The sequence below is a fragment of the Pinus tabuliformis genome, chromosome 8 (genome assembly GCF_031772625.1).
Source record: "Pinus tabuliformis cultivar Carrire ecotype Pingquan chromosome 8, CPIR1, whole genome shotgun sequence".
NCBI lineage: Eukaryota > Viridiplantae > Streptophyta > Pinopsida > Pinales > Pinaceae > Pinus > Pinus tabuliformis.
This window is the reverse complement of record NC_142294.1, coordinates 2,056,518,103-2,056,539,581: the sequence shown is the minus strand read 5'-3', so window position 1 is coordinate 2,056,539,581 and position 21,479 is coordinate 2,056,518,103.

Below are 21,479 nucleotides of genomic sequence, written 5' to 3'. Positions count from 1 at the left end.
TGTTTCAAAGCATTGTTAGATAAATTCAGTTCTTTTTAGGTTGATCTTGCTTAGCAGTTTGCCTTTATGGATCACCACGTGATGTATGATACAACTCCTAAATGCAGTCTGAGAATGATAAGCAAGCTTTTTCAATTCTTTCAACTTATGAAAATCTTAACTACTGAAGGAAAAGAAAGACATCATCTTTTCAAACAGATCATAGAGCACACACTGATGCACTTTCCTAAATCGACATGCAAACTGTCAAAATGCACATGCACAATGCAAGCATTTCTTTTCTTCTTCCTTAATGTTGATGTATTACAAAAAGAAAGTTGTTGTATAATTTCGAATTCAATTTCAAGTGAAAGCAAACAAGTTTTTGTCCAATAATCAAAAGAACACCTTAAGATTCACTCATTTCAAACACGAGAAATACTGAAATCCAAACCATATAACGAAAGCAAATGCTCAAGCAGCTATGAACAACAATAAACTAGCTCTTAGAATCACAACGACACTTTCTCACAGGTCTAGATCCAAGAGGTCACAGCAAGACTAGTTCACTTTCGCTATGGGAAACTGTGAATGAAAGCAAGAAATACAATAAGAACAATCACGGTTTCTTCATACAACTGAGGCGGAATGAAGGTAAAGAAAGGTAGTTTCAGCTGGGTATACAGGTTGACAACAGGCTGCAAAAACAATATTGAAAACTGGGCAACAGACAGGAGGGAACCCCAGTTGCACAAGGCAAAACTGGATCAGCGCAGGTGTTGTACTGTCAATCTGACATGCAGCGCAGGTAGCCCCTTCGGGACCTACGTTGCAGCGCAGGTAGCCTTTGCTGCAGCTGCACTGAAGAGACAACTCTCGTCTCTCTCAGATTCCGGGTCACAGTTTGCTCAAAAATCAATGGTTTTTGGCCAAATCAGAGGCTATCAGCCAAGTATACACTAGAGGATGATTAAGGAAGATGAACACTATCACAAAGAGCTAAAAAGAGTCCTTGTGGATCAGCTCTTCAAATCATAAACATGCCCAGCACTGGGCTAGAGTAGCTGCCCTCTACTTTGCATTCGAAGGATTCGGATGCAGTTCGATTCGGTACTCCCTTTGTTTAAGAAATGAATAGCAAGAAACACAAGCTACCAACAAGACACGATCCCCAGCGGAGTCGCCAGTCTGTTGTGGGGAAAAGTATCCAACACGGAATGACCCTATCCCACTCTAAGGGTGATAGTTCCTTAGCAACAGCTGAAGCAAAGCTATCTAAAGTTACTTCTTTATGACATGCAAGAGACGAAAGGAAGAGATCCACTTACCGATGTCTTGCGCAAATGGTCGATCCAATCTCCTCTATTTGCCGCTTGCTCCCAGCTCCAAGTCTTCTCACGGGCCCAGCTACACGAGATCCTGCGAACAAGACAAGAAAAGGAAACTACAAGAAGCATGCATTCATAATTGATTCAAGGATTAGCATAAATCAAATACGCAAGTAAGACAATACACCATTGAAACACATGCGGATAGAAGAACCTCAAATGCTTTATTAATATAAGGAAGTAAGGTTCAGGCGGTGATACAACCGTGAGAGGTCCAATCCAGCATCACCTTCCCGACGGAAAGAAATCTCCTCTTCACCTCCCTCAAGCAATCACCCAATACTCACAACTGTAAACCAACAGCAATTCTTTGCACTAAATTCCGGCCTCCAGATCCCATGGGATGAGATCCTTATATAGAGTTTTGGAGTGAAGATAAGTCAGCTTGATGTGTGGCTTGTTGTCCTCTTCAACTCCAGTTGTTCTTCAGTCCTTGAGTCCACTCGGAGTTTCTACCTTCCACTTGGAGTTTTAGAAGCTCTTAACTCATCATTAGGCGAATCTTCTGATCCAAGTGTCATTTTGGAAGCTTCCTGGGCACTGGCACATTGAGAAAAGATTCCTCCACATGTCAAAGTACGCCCAGCGCAGGTAGCCTTTGTTGCACTTGCTATGCAGCGCAGGTACACCATAGAGCTTTTGACATTCAGCGCAGATGCTTAGTGGAGCAGCTGCTTTGATCCAAAATTGATCTGTTTTTTAGTTTTTTTAAGTGGAGAACTGATCTGAAGTGCTGTGGTTTGCTGACCTTGTTCCTCTAGGGGTAGGAACAACATGTTTAGGGACTTTGGATCCCTTAGATTATTGACATTTCATGCTCTATGCTGTAAGGCACAAAAATGTCTATAACACCATCACAAGCTGGCCTGCCCACCTTTCACTCCTTCCTGGTGAATGGCATTATGATTTAACTAGTTACCAAGCCAGCATAATGACCTCCATTTTGACATTGAACAGAACTTCCTATGCATACACAAAGGATCATGGTTCCATGGGTGAAACAAACAACTCTGCCAAGGTTATGGACACCTGTCGGTAGTAGAGCTCTGTTAATGGTATTGAAGTCACATTTCTTATACACCAATAGTAATCATTAATACCCTTCTCTGTCTTATACCTTTGTAATTTGTCAAATAGGATTATGCATGTCACTTCCCCGAACCATTAAAAACATGAAAATCCATTATAACCAATCATGATGGAAATAGTAGACAATGATCGCATTACATTCTTTGTGCACGTTAGCTGTCCTATCCTCCCAGCCTCGCATCATGTAACTGCATTTTCTTATTTATTACGCGATCCTATTATACACCTCGATTTCGATAACCTACTCCTTTTGTAAACATGGCATCGTGGCATACGTTGTTCCTTTATGACCCTGTACCAGAACAGATCGGCCTGCCGCTCCTTCATTTGAAGGCCGAGGATGGCCTATCACATTGCAGGGGGGGCTGACTTCATAATTTGCTGACATACATGTCAGGCTATTATTTGGCAAACTCTTACTTGGGAATAGCAAGACTTAACGGTATCTCGTTTTCAATTTGCATGCCTTGCTATTCCTAAGATATTTCTGTATCATAGTCTACAACAATTAGTAAGATTTGAACGAGCCTTGTGATTTTTCTATTTTCTCTGTGTTTCTAACAGTTGGAATAGTCTGTTGTTCCATTGATGTCTCTACATTTTTACAGTGAGCTAAAGCATGGGAGGAAGGTCAATTCGAAGAGAACCACAGGTATTGATAGTTTCTGATGCTGCACGGGAAATCTTGGCAAGGGTAGGATGGTTAGTCTATCTTAATCGTTTACAGGAATCCAACGAGACTGTGGAAATAGAATCCTTGCAGAATTTACAAGAAAATCACTCCACAGTAAGGGAAAACATATAGCAATCATCAAAGACGTAATTGTAGAGGTCTCGAGACTGCCAGCCACTAGACTTGTGTGGACTTTGAAGAAGGAAAGACTAAAAAAGACCGTGAAGATCTTCCAGGATGAAGGTTAGAACCTGATAGTCAGTGGAAAGGGAGTCCTACCAGCAACATTAGGAGAGTCGTGGGTAGAATTAGCGAGGATCATCCAGAGCTACATCACCTGTGAAGGCAGAAAAGACGTGGTAAGACCACGACACCTTAAACTCTTAGTTGTATTAAAAGAGAAATGCTTTGTGAACCTACCTACATTTTTAAATTCATTACTTCATGATGTTGCCCGAAGCATGAAAAATTCACAACATGTGGAATCGGTAGTAAGTCACCATGGACTGATATGGCTGATAGTTAGCCACAATCTGGCTCAGCAACAAAGTAGATAGGAAGAGCTAATTGTTATAATAGATGGGGCACCGACTCGCCAGCCCCAAAACACAAACATACTGCTAGTACACCAAATAGACCATCAAAACAGAGAAAATTAGTTAGATTGGCACAGATTAGAGGGAGGTTGGAAAATCCCCAAGGGAGTACTAGCCAACCTGTGGAGATAGATGACTCAGGGGACGAGCAACCCTCACAATTGGAAGGAGAAGAGAATGAGAAGGAAATGGAAGGAAGTGAGGAAGGAGAAACAGAGGAAGAGACTGAACAACCTAAGCAAGTGGAGGCAGAGGCAGAACAAAACGAAGAGAGTCCATTGAAAAATCCATTGCAAGAGGATGAATTGGCCAAAATTCTAGCCAATATGGGCAAATATGGCCAACCTCTCAGCCCGCCAGGCCTCTAGATTGAGGAAGAACCGAAAGAGCATTCTGCTTAGGATAAAAATGCACCCGAGGAATTGCGTGACGGGGAAGAAAATGAAGAGAATCATTTTGCAAGTATGGCAGGAGAAGAAAATGATGAAGATATAGAAGGGGAACAATTCGCTCCTAGCCAAACTACACCAGAAGAATTGCATGAAGAAGAAGGGGTGGACAAGGAAGTTACCCAGGAAGTAACAGAGCCAGCTAAGGTTTCTACTCTTGAGCAACCTGAACAAAACATCGAAGGAGCACCCCAAGAGGAAAACTAGGGAATTGGCCAGGATAACAGTCCAGGCTCGAGTAAACAAACAACTGTTCCTTCTAAGGAAACAGAAGAAATCAAACGATTACGAAAAGAACAACAAAGGTTACTAAATGTGATAGCTCGACTTTGACAGCAAATCATGGTTTTGAGAATGAGAAAGAGAGCAAACAGAAGTTCAGGGGAAAGACATGCAGCTACTCCAGTGAGACCCCCCAAGAAAAAGGTTCGAAAGACCCCTATTCAGCCTGTTGTTCAAAACCCTGTCGAAGAACGGTCTGCTGAAGCATAGTCTGCTGTTCAAACCGCTGTCGAAGAACAGTCTGTTGTTCAAACCGCTATCGAAGAACGGTCTGCTTTCAAACCGCCGTTGAAGAACAGTCTACTATTCAAACTCTTGTCAAAGTGCAGACTATTATTCAAAAGAAAAAGGAACAACATTCCACTGTTGCTCATGTTGAAGTGCAAACTGACGATATATCGGCCCGTGACAAGGAATTTCAGACAAAGGCACAATCCTCTGAAAGGATACAGATTATAAACACAAGGTGATGCAATAGGAAGATTTAAGTAAATCTTCCACTGGCCACTACTATGTGGGACAACGATTCGAGGACAGTAACCCTACGAGAGGGTTTGATGCAAGCTCAGCAAGAAGTTGAAAAACTCACGGAACAAATGGTTTCTCGAGAAAATTATGAAGAATTACAACAACAGCTAAGAAATGTCAATTTATCCAAAAGCCAGGCCTTTGAAGGATGGCGAAAAGAACAAGAAAAAGTCGCAAAGGTAACTCATAGATTAGATGTAGTTATCAGATGGATGGATACCTTATGCTCTTTATACATTGACGTCCTAGCATGTAGAGCCCATGCTAAGAATTATGCCTTATTTTTAATGGAACGATATTTGCAATTGAAAATTAAGGTCGTCAAAGTAGGAGCCCTATACAAATTAATACCATTGATGATTTTATAAATTGTTGTAAGCACTATGGAGTAAAGGTTCAAATACTACTGTGTGAATTCTATCTGCATAACCTTGTGCTAGATTAGGACACAGAGCAGAACCCTGGCCCTTTCGTTGGGGATATCCCATTGCAGGCATTTATTTCGTTTGGAGTTAATCAAATCAAATGGCTTAAAGCCTATAATGCCTTCCAAAGACAAGAAAATAGAATAGACTTATGGGTAAGAGCTAAGCCTAGAGATCCATTATAGTTATGGAACAAACACAAGAGCCTCATGAGGACTCCGGGCGTGATTGACGCGTTAAAACCCATTCATATAGCAATCAATCGGCAAGGGATAGAATACTTTTTTACCATTAAGGACCTTGCCATTGCAGCTGCTAAATTTAGATATCAAACCTCTAATCCGAACATCCAACTCAGGGAACCATTTAATTACGAGAACGTTAAGTTAGCCGCTGATCGTTTGAATCTCTATGGTGAAATTATCTTGAAGGCAGGGCCATCTTGGTTAGGATATAGGTTTCAGAGTTCGATTATTTGGCACCCTGCACCTGGATACCAAGCCTTGTATGAAATGCTTGAGGGTCAGACATGCCATATTTTTGAACACTTAGTTAGGCATCATGGTTGTAGACCACCACATGAGATCCCATCTCCAGCCTACTCTCTCATTGCCTTACATGTCAACTACAATGTTTTCATGAGGGCATGAAAAAGGGTAAGCAGGGGGGTGTGTGGAGTACTAAAGAAGGTATGTTTTCATTGACTATTTTTTCATCTTTTCTTTAGAACTCGTAACATCTTTACATCATGAACTAGGTAGATAATGGGAAATCATGACAAATCTATAAAGATTTATATGCAACATGAAAACGCTAATAATTGCCATTTCTTATGCAGGAAAAGGGAAAAACTAAATATTTCCGCTCCAAAGAAAAAGACAGGGCCAAGCTAACCGTTGTCCCTTTGGTGGGGAACCATATACAAATAAGACGATCTAAATTAAAACATCTTAGCCAAGGAAAGGAAAAGGAGATATCGGCTTGGCGCAAGAAAACGATCGGATAACTGAGGATTAACAACCTGGCAAATCCCTCAGGATCCTTTGATCTTGAGGGATCGTTTCTTTAACTATTTTTGCATCCTTGATATCTCCGCTTCAGCTGTTATAAGTAGGGGCATCACTGCTAGCCCAGGAGGGGGAAGACTGTTAATTTCTATGTAACTTTGCTCTGTATTTGAAACTTTGATCATCAACTCTCGTTGAGAATTGATCCACTGTAACTCTGTTTTAATGTTTTAATACAAATCTGGTTGTTGTTTCATTTGTGATTCTAGAATAATCTCAAGCGGTGTGTCCCTGGAAGCTAAGGGCCCAACCCTAGTGGAACACTTGCTCCTGTATCATTATCTTTAGTTCATGTGTGGTTTGTATTATCAACTTTAATCGGTAATCTGGTGTGTTATGTTATTTTATATCACAACTCTATTATATTTACAATATCGTTCTTTGCAACAGGAAAGTCATATTGTGCATTCTGACCTTATAACGTAATGTTGTTCCTTTAAGTCATTATTGTAACACTACTGTTCTTTACAAAATGAAATTGATGTTCAATTGCAGAATAACCGAGCTGTAATATTGTTAAGTGGTATTACTGTATTTGTCTATGGTTTATACTTCATTATGATTGTTGTTTAATTGACATTACTATTCCATTATGAATTGTGATCGTTATCCTTTCTAACTGAGATTAATATTTGTGGTATCAGACTTAGATTACTGTTTCTCTTAATATCCCCGTGTGCTGTGTGTGTTATTTATTTCAGTACTGTATATTCACCATTGGTACTACACGCTGTTCTATATTTCATTGGCAATTGGTTGTCGTTCCATTTCTATTTGTTGTCCGATTTATCTTTTAAGTAAAGATTGCCCTTTGATTTCTGTAGGACGATTACTGTACTTGTTCCTATAGATTAAGGTGTTGCTGTTCATCAGACTTAGTTGTTGTTACATTTCCTAGTTGTTGTTCCATTTCTTAATTGCTGTTCTATTTCTTGTTATTTGCATTACTATTGCTTTGGTGTGCAGAACCATCTGAAACTGTAGTGGGCATTGGAATTTGCTGTCTAGTCCCTAGATTGATGATTTGTTCCTTGATTATATTTAGTTACTTCAACTTCCAAAGGGATGAGTTATTGTTACTGGACCCTTGACTGATAAATTGCTTAGTCTTCTGAATGCAAGATTTAGGCTTTAAAGTATTTTGCTGTAAGTAGATTTTCTTTCAAGCATCCATTTACTCTTGTATTTTCTTGAGCACTATACTACTAGCATTACTCTGACAAATGACAATCTCAGACTGAGTACACTCTTTGAGATAACAAATAGTTCCTGGATTGACAAGTTAATGTGAGGTAATTAGAGGTGAAAAAGACCCTTTTTACGGCTCGACACAAGCAGGCTTCAGTAAGAAAGCACTATTCATAAGCAGCAAAACAACTAAACAAAACTAAAAACAAGGAAAAAAACCCCCAATTTATAGAATGGAAATAGGTTCAGTCAGTCATTGCACCTGGGCTTCATAGAAACAGGGATGCATCACACTTTACACACTCGGGAGGTGCAATGAATACTAGTTTACAGTGACAGACAGTGTGATGGGCCGGGAGTGCAACTGAAGTGGGTTTTGGCTCAGATGTGCAGCTGTTTTCAGTGAGTTAAGTCGAGCTATGATGGACAGTAAAGAGCAAAGTACAGAGGAATGTCTTGAGAAGTTGCTAAGCTACCAAAAGGGCATCTAGAATGCTTGTAAGTCAAATGTTTAATTCATAAAGTAAACCAGAGATTGACTAAAGCAACATTCATCTACTATGCAATTGCAAAGAAAGAGTAGTTAGAAGGATATCTGGCTAACGTCAGGCTCTGTCTATAGCTTATAAAATTGAACATAAAACAAACAAAACATCTAATCACTCCCCAGTGGAGTCGCCAATTTGTTTCTGGGAAAACTAGTGTCTTTTTGAGCGACTAGCCCTCTAGGTTTGGCAGCTACCCTAGAAACAACAGTTTAAAGTAATTCAACGATTTCTTCTATGTGTAATGGATAAGAGAAAGATAATGGGACCAACCTGGAACTTCTGTCTAATCCTTTGCTTGATCTCTCTCCCCCTTGACAGAGCTTGCAACTCCTCCCCGTACTTATCCCGTTTGGAGAGTACCTATAGAAATAGAGTAACAAAGAACCATCAAAGCATCTTGATCTATTACAACATACACATTATAGAATCAGATATATAATGAACATATAATAGCAGTCACAATTGCACAATCATATGGAAGAAAACTTGAAGAACTTTATTAAATAGAAGGGAGAATTACAACCCAGTTTTCTGATCCAGCATCATCCTCCCAACATCAAGCCCTTTTCACCTCATGAAATAGCAAGATCACACCAATAATACAATACTCTTTCCTCAATTACAAACTATCAGCACTTCCTTGCAATTCACAACATTCCAGCCTCTGGATCTCTTAGATGGGGGATCCATTTATAGATGTGTGCAAGGGTGTGAGTCATCTCTGGGTTTTGATTAGTGTCATTCCACTTGTTACATTTGGTTCCACAAGAGGAGAGATAACTGAAGTTTAGATCTCTTACTCATCCTTGGGCGAATTCATAGAGGCAAGTGGCAGAGGGGAAATTTCTAGAATATTATATGAGCATCCACTTAGGAAACTATCCCGGACATTTGTCCATCCTCACTCATCGCACCCCATAGAAGGCCTAATCAGTATGTATCGCACTTGAGCAGTGTATCAATCAGTATGCATCGCACCTGGCCAGTGTAGAAGTCAGTATGGTTCAGTTTAGGCCATTTCTCGATGGTTTTTCAGGTGGAACTTTTTGGGGAATGATGTAATCAGATGACCATGTTCTTTTAGGGTATGAAACAACTCTTTTAGCGGTTGATGAGCCCTAGTTTATCGACATATAGGTTTTGGGGTTGAAGTGCCCAAATATGTCTATAACAGATATGACAAAGATGAGAGCAACTTGCATATTTCAAATTATTTAAAACCAATCAAGTTTGTCAGTGGTGGTTATTTGGATAAATAAATATCAAGCAACAATGAGAAGGAACATAAATTCCAACATTATAATTACATTGGTCACATGCAATATCATTGTTTTGATTTCCATCCTTGTCATCATTGTGGAAAAAATAATCATTCGTTATAGAGATGTTCCAAAAGAAACAAACCTACAAGATTGAAGCTTGATTATGAATTGATTTATCCTTAAAATTCGTCATCAATAACCAAGAAACTTCATCATTTCTACCATAAAATTCAATCTCAAGTGAAGATAACTATTTCTACTAACAATGAAAACAGGATGACACTCTCATGAGCCTAGAAGTGGGAGTAGAATGGTGAAACTCTCCTACATATTCACGGGCGAAGTTCAAAAATAAAATGTAGATGGTTAGAGGTCAAACAAAAACCATTTGCGGTATGTACTTTTAATTGTCAAAGGTGGGAATTGATAATGAAATTGAGGATGGTTGTCGAACTAAAATTTCAACAACATGATGAAATTTCCAGATCGACAAGCAAACTTTGTAGGAACTATGGTTCAATATTTTTTAGTTGAATTATACATTAGATATAAGAATGAGATGTTGGTTGAGAGAAAATATGTGGACATTGTTTGTTCACTTGTCTGGTCATTTGACCTAGCAAAGGATAGATGGATCCTTTTGCATTGCAACTTGGAATCAGATTGATTTTTCAAGAATCTTCATTGATGTGTCATACTTGCAGTTGATTCACTTGTCTTGGTTCACCCTTTTCATATTAGAGTTTTTCAACATCCATTTTTGGTATTTTTCAGGAAATTCTTCACTGAGGCTCAAATCAGGCGTTTTAGAATGAAGACTTGTTGATTGTACTAGTTTATGTTGCATTTTTTGTATTATTTCTCAGACTTATGATTGAGGGGGGGAATGTTAGCGTCTTTCTCATAAACAATCATGAAGTCCTAGTATACCACCTAATGTATTTCACATCTTGGGATATAGTTCTTATCCTAAGTATGTTTTTAGATCCTATTTTGTCTCATCCTACTTCGTCTCTTTCTGAGGTGTCAAGATGAGAGAAATTGAGGTGGTTTCATAATTGTATTATATATTTGTATCATTAGAAGATGAAATACAGTGTGTAAATAAAGATTATGGCTTAAGAGCTTTTCTACCAAATTTCTTTGTCTCTATTTTTTTCATTGTTTTCTATATTTTACCAATAATGTAGGGTTCAGGTATTTCTATGAAAGGAATAATAAATGATATATGATTCATGCGTATAAGATTTAATTTGGTCTACAGAAATTGGAAGGGATTATGCACATAACATAGAATTGGAAGTGGAATTAGGAATGTAGCCCTATGCAAGGATTTCAAATTTTCCAAGATGAGGTAAGAATTAAAGTCAACAAGTTAGAAGAAGATATGAATTGGAGTTATCGGAGTGTGGATAAGTATGTAGCAATAACACATAAACATTTAGGTCATTGTGTATTTTGTGAAATTACATAATTGAAGAGATTGAGCAAAGAAAAATATATTGGATTAGCTAACTTGAGTGTAGATATGATTAGGATCTTAGAGAAAATTCACACTCAGGAGACTAGGAGGGACAAGGAGATCATGATAACCCTATCAGCTACTAGTGCAAGTAAAAATCAAATTGCAAAACTAATAGATGAAATTGATTCATTGGAATCTAGGTTGAGTTCTTTATTTGGCCTCCACAATTTGATTCCAGGAGCATGCTCCTCTTAGTCGGTTATGTAGGTCTTAGAGAGGAAAAATTAACCCATTAGAAACTATTCTTTCAAGTTCAAGATATGGGAACAGATCAAGAAGGACATTGATTGAAGCTCTAAATTCTGAAGAAAATATTTTTTATATGTATTTTAAAGTTAAATCAATAGATATTTTTTGTTATAAATTACCCTTTTAGAGGAATAGATAGAAAAACATTTGAAAGAAGGGATGAATTGAATAACATATGTAAGTCAAGGGTAGTTTTGATACCCATAATCCCAACAAAATAACATCTAGATATGTATTTCATTTCCATACAATTTAGTTGTTCCATTTTCATAATATAAACTAATTTTTTAAGTTAAAATGAAAATGGTGGCTTAAGAATAAACGTATGTTCATCCATTGAAGATGCATTTATATAGACATGTTCCCTTAAACTATAATTCAATGTAGAGAGAGTCCTATATGTACTAATTTTTTAGCTAATATTGGTGAAGGGTAAGTAATGCATTTCTTAGCATATGTGTCATTTGATTAGATTTGATTTTAATTCTCTCATTTTCCCTGTGTATTCTTCTAAATGATTTTTTCATTGATCTACACTTCTTCTAAGAAGTATTCGAGGCTTGTTGAGTCATCACTTTTTGGTTTTGTTTTGGAATTATAAATAGGGCTGAATTTTCATTTAGTGTTTCATATAGTAAACTAATTTGTTCAAGCACAATTGTCCTTTTCATTAGAGGCATAATAAAGTTGCATGTGCAATGTGAACTCTTTCTCTTTTTGCAATTTTTTGTATTGTCATGCTCATGTACTTTGGGAAGATCATGATCTGAATAGTATATGTCAAAATTTAAGTATTTGAACAATATTTTTTTAATTTCCATGTTACTATCCCTTTCATATTTTGGATTATCTATCCATAATAATCCATGTTCATGTTCTTCCTCTATTTTGGAATTTTGTTACAAAGTAATCATTTGATACTTTTCCAAAGAACAATTTTCCATGACATATCAATTACTTTAGAGAATTGATACTATCTCTATAATAGTGGTTACATGTGATTGTATATTCTATTGTTTCAATGTTCTTTTTTTTTCTTAATATTATACAACTTAATTAATGAAGTTATTAATGGAATAGTTTGATTCTATACACTTTTGAGCGTGGTGAAAAAAGTTGAAATAGTGAGGAGAAATGCATATGTTCTTGAAATCTTTGTATTCAATGTCAAATTTTAGTATCATGTGTTATCATCCTATAATTAACCTCTAGGTTGAAAAAGGGATCCCAGGGGTAACCACAAACCACTTGCAGAATAGGAAACTAGCCCTTCCTACTCCAGGGAGGGCTTTCTCTTTGAACACAGTCACAAATACTGGTTTCAATGAAGAACAATGGCTAGATCTTGAGAAAATGTTTAGTTTTCGATTAAAGTTTATGCCGGTGGAGTTTAGAAAGGAGTACCACTTGGGAAATGGGGTCAAACTTTGAGTGCTTATGATCAAACCATTGATTGGTAAATCTATTTAGGAAGAAGAGGCGAGATGAATATTGCTTATCAGCGAAAAAGATGAGTATTAAGGCATCTGGGAAGAATAAGACCAACAACCCATTATACCAAAGGAATCTAATGGAGGATAAATCTGTTGGGCCTCTAAAATGTCATCATCTTTTACCCTCATTTCCATCATTTTACCATATTCCATAACTCTACCATATTCTGTAGCTCTATAACCCTACATTAATAACCATTTTCATGATCATATGGGTTTATCATTATTATTTTCCAAGTCATTTATTTTAAGTATTTTAAGAGAATTTATGATTAAATATTAGGAAATTAACATGTTTTCATATATATCTAAAAGTGGTATGAGTTTTATGATATTGTAGGCCTATTTAAAGATTCTAGAAGGGTCCTATTTGGATATTCAACCACAAATTCGAATTTCAATTCCAACTCATGAATATTTATGGAATAATTGTAGACGATTTGGGTCATTAACTAAGCGCATTCAAAGGAGAAAAATCATGGATGTTTTGATATGTGTCTCCTATCAAAACTAGGAGAAAATTTTGAGAGGATTTGTATCTCATATTTTTAGGTGATTGGTTGTAACCACAAGAGATAAATGTGGATTTAGGAGAGATTTGAGGATATATATTTATTGATTAGTTATCTTAAGTTTTTGTATAAATAGGAGTGCATCCTTCATACAAAGGGGTTCCAAGTTCCATACAAGATATGTAATTTGTAAAGTGAGGATAGAGAGGAAGAGAGTTGAATTATTGTAATATATTTGGAGCTTTTATCCATCTTCATAATATGGAATACATCATTAGCGGAAATTTTAGCCTAAAACTACCCATGAAATGTAATTTCCATGTCATAATATGTAAATCAATCAAAATCCTTTAAATTTTGAAAGAGGTACATGTAAATATTTTGGAGGGAAAAAAAGCAAAACTACCTTTTTAATTGTATTTTTGGCTAATCTCCTTATAGGTTTACTCAAATTTCAAGTGTAGACACTCGTTGGATGCAGAATTAAATCCTGCATCCAACAAGTACTGATTATGCATTCTTTTGAGAATATCCACATTGATAAAAATTATAGATACATTAAAAAAGCATGTACAAGCGTCTACACTTGAAATTTGAGTAAAACTCTAAGGAGATAAGCTAGAAATACAATTAAAAAAATAGTTTTATATTTTTCCTTCCAAAATTCATAACTCTTATTTGATTATTTTAACTATTATTTGATTATTTTTCCTTAGGAGGTCACTTTTAGGCTAAAATTTTGTCTAATGATTGTTGCTTTGATCTTCAAGATTTAATAATTGTTCGGTGTACTTGGTGCGGAGTGGAGGGCCCCCATCAACCACAGTTGGCACACATTTTTCATTTGTTGTACATATTGGTAACATTGTGTAATTATGTTATTTCATTTATTTTCATTTTAAACAAGTGTGATTTTTAATTCAGCAAGTTTGATTTTCATTTAAAGCAATTGTGGTTTCATTTCAAGCATGTGTGGTTTCATTTATGAAAGCTTAGTTTAGTTTCTTTTATGTTATTTTTATTCATGTTGTTTTGTTAAGACTGATTCAATTTATTTATGTTTGGATTGGATTGATTTAATTTTCTTTATAATTAGTTTCAAGTTTCTTGCATTAGATTAATCTGTTCTGACAAATAATCACCTAGTACATATAGTACACGTATACCTCATCAGTTCACGAACCCCAGGTTGACAATTTAATGACAGGGATTTAACTCACAATTAAATCATTCAATATTTTGGCGTTGTTGTCATGGAGGTATACATAGGTGCTTATTTTGAAAGTTTAGACAACTCATGATAGTTGCATTCATTCTTGGATGCATGGTTTATATCATATTAAAATAATTTATGATGCATATTCAATAATTTTTCAATACTTTGTACTAATATGTGTGAAAGACAAGAATTATCATCTAATTGGACTAATTCACATACAATTACAAATTTGAGGAATGTCCTTCCAAGAACTTTCTTGAATCCTAGCAATAGTTGGGATATATGCCTCTTAGGAAGAGTATATTTTAACTACATTTAGAAACTTGTCTCTCTCTCCACCTCCACAAGAAGATCTTCAAGTCTCTTTTGATTCCTCTTGTCATTCTGTTGAAGAGACTAGAGAATAATGGAATACTTTTGATGGGAAGGAACCACTAGAATCTAAGATTGAGGAATGCATAATAAAGGAGGATATTCAATGTGATGTAAACCAATAAAGGAATCAAGAATGTCATAGCTTTATTGAAAGATGGTTCCAATCAGGGATCAAGTCACATCACTCTTTCATTCTTCCTTACTTCTTGATTACACTATCAAAACAACCAATTTTTCATGCTTTGATGTACTTTAATGAATATTTTTCAAACCAAAGCATGAAAATCTTATTACTCTTGTTATGCACATGGTTACACTGGAAATATGCATACACTTGAACCAATTTTTCTATTTTTAGTTGAGTAGGACAAAATCAATAAATAAAAAGGAATTTTAGTGATGTTTTTAAGTTTTTTTTGTTAATTTGGACTTAATTTTATTTTCAATTTTATTCTTGGTGGTAAAGTAAGAGCCACCTCACTTACTAATCATTTTGCAGGAAAAATCTAGAAAGAGAGGAGAAAAAAGAGAGTTTTTAGAGCCAAAATTTGAAGTTAGAGATCAAATCCTTTTTAATTATTTTATTTTATTTTATTTTAGATTTCAAAATAATAAAATAGTTAGACAAAATTCCCAAGCATGCTCTCTTCATGCGCCTTGTGTGGCTTCGAAGATCAGAAAGGAAAATTGAATAAAGTTAGCTTTGAAAATTATCAATAAAACTCATAGGTCTAAAGATCGGATAGGAGATCTAAATTCATTATTCATTCTAAAAATACTCAAAATTTAATCTCCAAATTTCAATTAGCTCTATCTCAAAATAAGTTAAACTTTTCTCAATTAAAAAAAAAAAGTCTTTACTTTTGAATATAAAAAAAAAGGTAAAACAAACAAACATTAGATTTTTCACAAAAAAATATTAGCATGTTCTTTATTTTATCTTTTATGTTTTCCAATAAAACACAAATAAAAAAAATAAAAATAAAAAATTAACAAAACAAAATAAAATAAACATACAAAACCTTATAAAAATAAAAACAAAAAAACAAAAAATAAAAATCATATAAAAACAAAATCATAACACAAGAAAATCTCCAACGCATAACACAAAAACAAAGCTTCATAATAAAATAACTTCATAACTCCATCCACTTCATCATAATAAAACAACAAATGCATTCACGCATCGCATGGACAAAGGTTATGAAATGAGCTAGTGCGCAGGCTATCCATCGCTGCTTGCATCCAAACTAAAATTAAACAAAAAAATGTAAATCTAATTCCAGTAGAGCCTTCTATTATTCAGCCAAAATACTGGAGCAATGATAAAATATTTGGCATTTTAAAATGATTGATAGACGCACAATCATTTAAACTGATGATCATCGGATGTGCATCGAAACATGTTTTTAGTAGGAATCGGTTCCATGGTAAAGTACAGCTCAGGGCTGACACAAATTTATTATACCTTTCGCCATTATAAACTTGCAATTAAAAAATTCGATGATTGCTGAAGTGAAATTGAAATTTGTAGAATGGATAAATTTGTTAGATCGATCTGTTAATTAAGTAGATTTGTTTTGTTTGGCGTACTTTTTGTAATCAATTATGCATCAAAAAAAAAAATGTGGATTGAATCAGGATGGTTAAGCGTCTTATTTTCTGGTGTTTGTTAATGCCAACAGAGTTGATACCACATATTTAATGATAATTGGTGACCTATCCATACATTGACATAACTATCTATCCGCTCCACCTCTTTTTCAACTGGAATTTTGAAACAGAACTGTAGCTATAGAATGTAGAATAATAAACACAATTAACGCACATAAAAAATACCAAAAACATAGAAATGGTAGAAAAGGCCTCAGCCTCATTGTATTCCTCTCATGATGCAATCCAATGTACAAAGAATGATAATAGTACAAATAAATACATGAGAAAGTTTGTCTCAAGATAGTACGTCTATCTTGGACACTATGGTTGAGAAAATATCTCAACAACACACTAATCTATGAGCCTAACTAGTTGGAGAGACTATCTCAACCAGCTAAGCCTAAACTGACTCCTAACCATGAGGAACAAACTCAATCTAGAAAGGTAGGATTAAATCCTAACTTTCTTGATTTTAATTAATTTAATTATTTGGACTTAGAATTGTTTTAACATATGAGAGTGAGGCTAACATTCCCCCCCTCAATGACAAGTCCAAAATAAGAACTTGGTACCATCTCCAAGTCCTCATGCTAAAAGTGTTGATCCTTAACAAACACTGCCTAAAAAACGGCCCAAGATGGATGCCAAAAAAGCCTTCAATCTGAAGAGAACACGAATCAGCTGCAAGTCTAAGTCATCTCTAAAATTTTGCTTGATAAATCCATCATGTGCCAAGCTACAAAAGGATCTCACTGTCCTTTGCTTGAAATCAGCATCCTGTGTCCACTGGAAAAATTTGATGAATGGCCACTGGTGTATTTGTTTGTCAAATGACAAAAGTTGATGAAGGCCCATCGACGAATATGCTGATGATGATCGCCCAATAGTGAATTTGTTGATGCTCACTCGATGATGAAAATTCCCACTGGCTACTTCATTATGTTGTCAAGACTTTCAATCTGACAACCACTGTCAATTTCATTGACATTTTCCCCCCTTTGTCAGTTGAAAGGAGAGACAATCTTCTTCAAATTATTTCTAAACTCCCCCCCTTCAGGTGTAGGAGTGTTTCAACTGCATGAGAGTACCATCTTCATTTTTATTGTTGGCTACAATATGTGTGAGTGAATTCGATTGTAAAACTTATACAATCTTCTAACCGTGGATGACCATTACCAGGGATCAATACATGAATAGTTGATCTTCAATCTGGTTGATTGTTGTTGTTTGCTACATTGTGCTAATGAAGGATTTGAATTTCCACAATGGTGACAAGGATGGAGATCAAAACACTGATCTTCAAGATGACCAGTTCTTTGACAATGAAGGCATTTTGGTTCGACTGCAACTTCAGTTTGTGTGTATTTCTTTTTGTCTTCAACTTTCTCAGAACTAGCCGATGTGATTTGTGCAAGAAACCCTACACTGACAAACTTAATGGGCCTTGAATAATCTGGGGTATGCAATTTGGCATCATCTTTGACATATCCTAAGCCTCGTCGATTTCTGTTCCTTTGGATTTCTTCCCATGGCTTGATGATTGGTTTGGAAGAAAGTTGAATTGGATTAAGGACCACTTCGACACTTGAAGTTGGTTGGATCAGTGCCTTGGAATCATCAACTATATTTGTATTGTTCAAAGACTTGGAAGAATCACTCTTCTCTAGCAACTCAGTTCTTTGTAGTTGCGACTCTAGTTGAAGGAACTCAATCATTTCATTTGCATGTTGAAGATGCACTTAAATATCAGCAAGAGTTGTTTTGTTGATGTTCACCATGTTGCTAGCTGATGATAAAATCAAATTGTTAAGAATTTGGGACAGTTGAATGTGCGTTGCCATGTTAGCTTGCTCACTTTGAATTTAGGCTCGCTTGTACTATTTCTTATTGCTGATGCTTTAAACACTTGCTAGAGTTTTATAACTTGGTTGCTTGAACTCTTGTTTTCACGCTCGCTTGATGACGATCACTTTGCTTGAATGCTTCAATCAACTTCACACTAGATGGTTTGTTGTAGATGTCGTGCTTTGAACTTTTGCACTTGATTTTGACACACTCTCTTACTTGGTTGTTTGAATGGCATGCTCACTTGCTTTGTTGTTTGAATGACACGCTCACTTGCTTTGTTGTTTGAATGACACACTCCCTTGATTTATTGCTTATTGCACTTGCAGTAAACACTGGTTTGAGTTGATGCTTACTTAAAGAATAGAATACCAGAATTCACACTCGTTTGATGATGATTTCTTGCTAGATGGCTTGCTTGAACTTGCTTGATTGATTACTGACACTTTGTGCTTTCTTGAATGTACTCACTGAATGTGCTGATTTTAAAAAAGAGGAAGGGTGTCGAACACTGTCGAAAATGCACCTAAGAGACAAATGATTAATGAAAAATGACTCAGTTGAAGACTTACTTGACTTAATATATTCATCTTAACAATTCAAATTAGGGTGTCGGTCACAACCGAGAATGCACCCGTACAATTCAGTTAAAAAATGTTTATTTGCAAGTGATACAAAAAGTGTTGATGATGTTGATGTCATCTTGGCTTGAAATGCTTGATTTTGTAGTGTCCTTAACTTGATTTCTTTGATTACATGATGTGAAATGTGCTTTCTTGGAAGTTCATCTTATCAAGTTGATGATGTGACGCTTTTTGCTTGTGTACTTAATCTTGGTTACAGGAGCTTGATTAAGTGTTCTTAAGCTTGCTTATGTGCATGTGGTTGTTTAAGCATAATAAAAGAGAGAATTTTGATGATATGAACACAAGTCATGCAAATTCATTCATTACACACAGTGTACCTAAGATCCCCTTATTCAATTTTGGGCAGATCTAAGATACAACAACAACACAAAAAATATGTCTTTATTTAAATATGGGAGTACATCAACCTTCACCTTCTCAAGCAATGATAATGCCAAGTGGACAATGTTATCCTTTATTTTCAATCAAGGAAAGGAATACCCAAAAGAATACCCCACAGCCCTTGATCTCATAAAAGTTGTATCTGGGGTGAGCCTACAATTGAAGAATATTATGAAATGGCAGTAGAAGTAGAGAATCTTGGTGACCACATCCAAGAGACGATCATGCAATTGTGTGCAACCTAGCAAGAACTAATGAAAGGAAGGGCAGTTGTTGTCCATACAGATTTGGTTCCTTTAATTTCATTGGGAGTAGTTTTGAAACCACCTTCCAGTACCAAAAAAATTCCATTTTTTTGGTATTAAATCAAGACCCCTCTTTCTCCATGCTTGACAAATTGATTTTAAATAAAAAACCAGAGATTAGAGGAGCTAGTAAACTTTCAGAAGGATACTACCATAAAGGTGCTAGAGATATTGAAGATGAATACTCTGTATCTAGGAATATTCCATGGAAAGGAACTGGAGTGGTAAATGTGAGTTTCCCATACTATGGGATAGGTTTGGGTCGTGGAAGACCTCGGCTTGGATCCCAGCAACCACACCACGGTCAAATGCCACATTAATGCTTGGCTCTCTCAATCGGCTCTATGGCTCCACGCATAGGTAGATTGAGTAGGTTGTCCACGCTTAAATTGGTTGTCCTCCACACATAAGGCAAACGCACTAGTTAAGACTTACCTAGCGACTCAAGCTCATGATGCTCACAGAGCTCATGCTTCTCACCTAGATCTCACCTGACACTCTGATCAGAATACCCTTCAAGTAACAAATCTAATAAAAGATGGGAATGACATCTATGACATGAGTAAAAGGCTTTCAATTGATTCAATGGAAATGAATTGTTCTCCATCGAAATATATTGCAGAGAATAATATCTCTACTCCAACATTGATGAATGGTGATAAAACAAAGAGTGTCAGGACAACTCTAACATTTGGGTTTGCTAAAAACTCAGTTTGCAGCACAGATAATGCCCAGAACTTACACAAATCATTGGTTGATACATTTGGTGAAGTTAACAACAATAATGATGTAGCTGAAATGGGAAGCTACACCTATTCTGGTCCCATCCCTTTGGTTGGATCAATATCATATTAAGGGCTGATTCCATTTTCAGGCAGCCTCTCCATATGCTTTGATACCACATGTAGAATAATAAACACAATTACCACACATAAAAAATACTAAAAACATAGAAATGGCAGAAAAGGCCTCAACTTCACTATATTCCTCTCATAATGCAATCCAATGTACAAAGAATGATAATAGTACAAATAAATACATGCGGAACTTTGTCTCAATATAGTACATCTATCTTGGACACTATGGTTGATAAAATATCTCAACAACACACTAATCTAGGAGCCTAACTAGTTGGAGTGAATCTCTCAACCAACTAAGCCTAAACTGACTCCTAACCATGAGGAACAAACTCATTCTAGAAAAGTAGGATTAAATCCTAACTTTCATGATTTTAATTAATTTAATTATTTTTACTTAGAATTGTTTTAACATATGAGAGTGAGGATAACACCGAATCGTCACAATCCAATAGCTGTAAAACAAATTGTCAGCTGTAGAATTGACTCAATTTGGTAGCTTATTTCTTGAAAACTTCAAACAGTCATAGCTCTTTCATACAACATCAGTTTTTGATGATTCAAACATTGTTAGAAAGATATTGACAAGATCTACGTGATGAGAGAGTTTTCATAAGCATTTGAAATAGTAAAAAATTGAAGAAGTTACCAAAAAAACACCAATAGGTAGTCTAAGGTACCACTTTCCAAACAGGTAAAAGTGAATTTGATTTGTCTTCCTTGAATTTATTTTATTAGTACTATTTCTAAGATTTTTTGTGTATATATCAGATGAAGAGAGGCTAATCACCTCTCTCTCTCTCTTTCTCTCTATCTCTCTCTCGATATTATTACATTTTATTACAGAAAAGTGTTAAGTTTTTATAGGTTCCAGGACGATGAAAGAAGATCATTATATGCATTAGTGCCTTTTAAAGACCAAGTTTCTTTCAAAAGAGCAT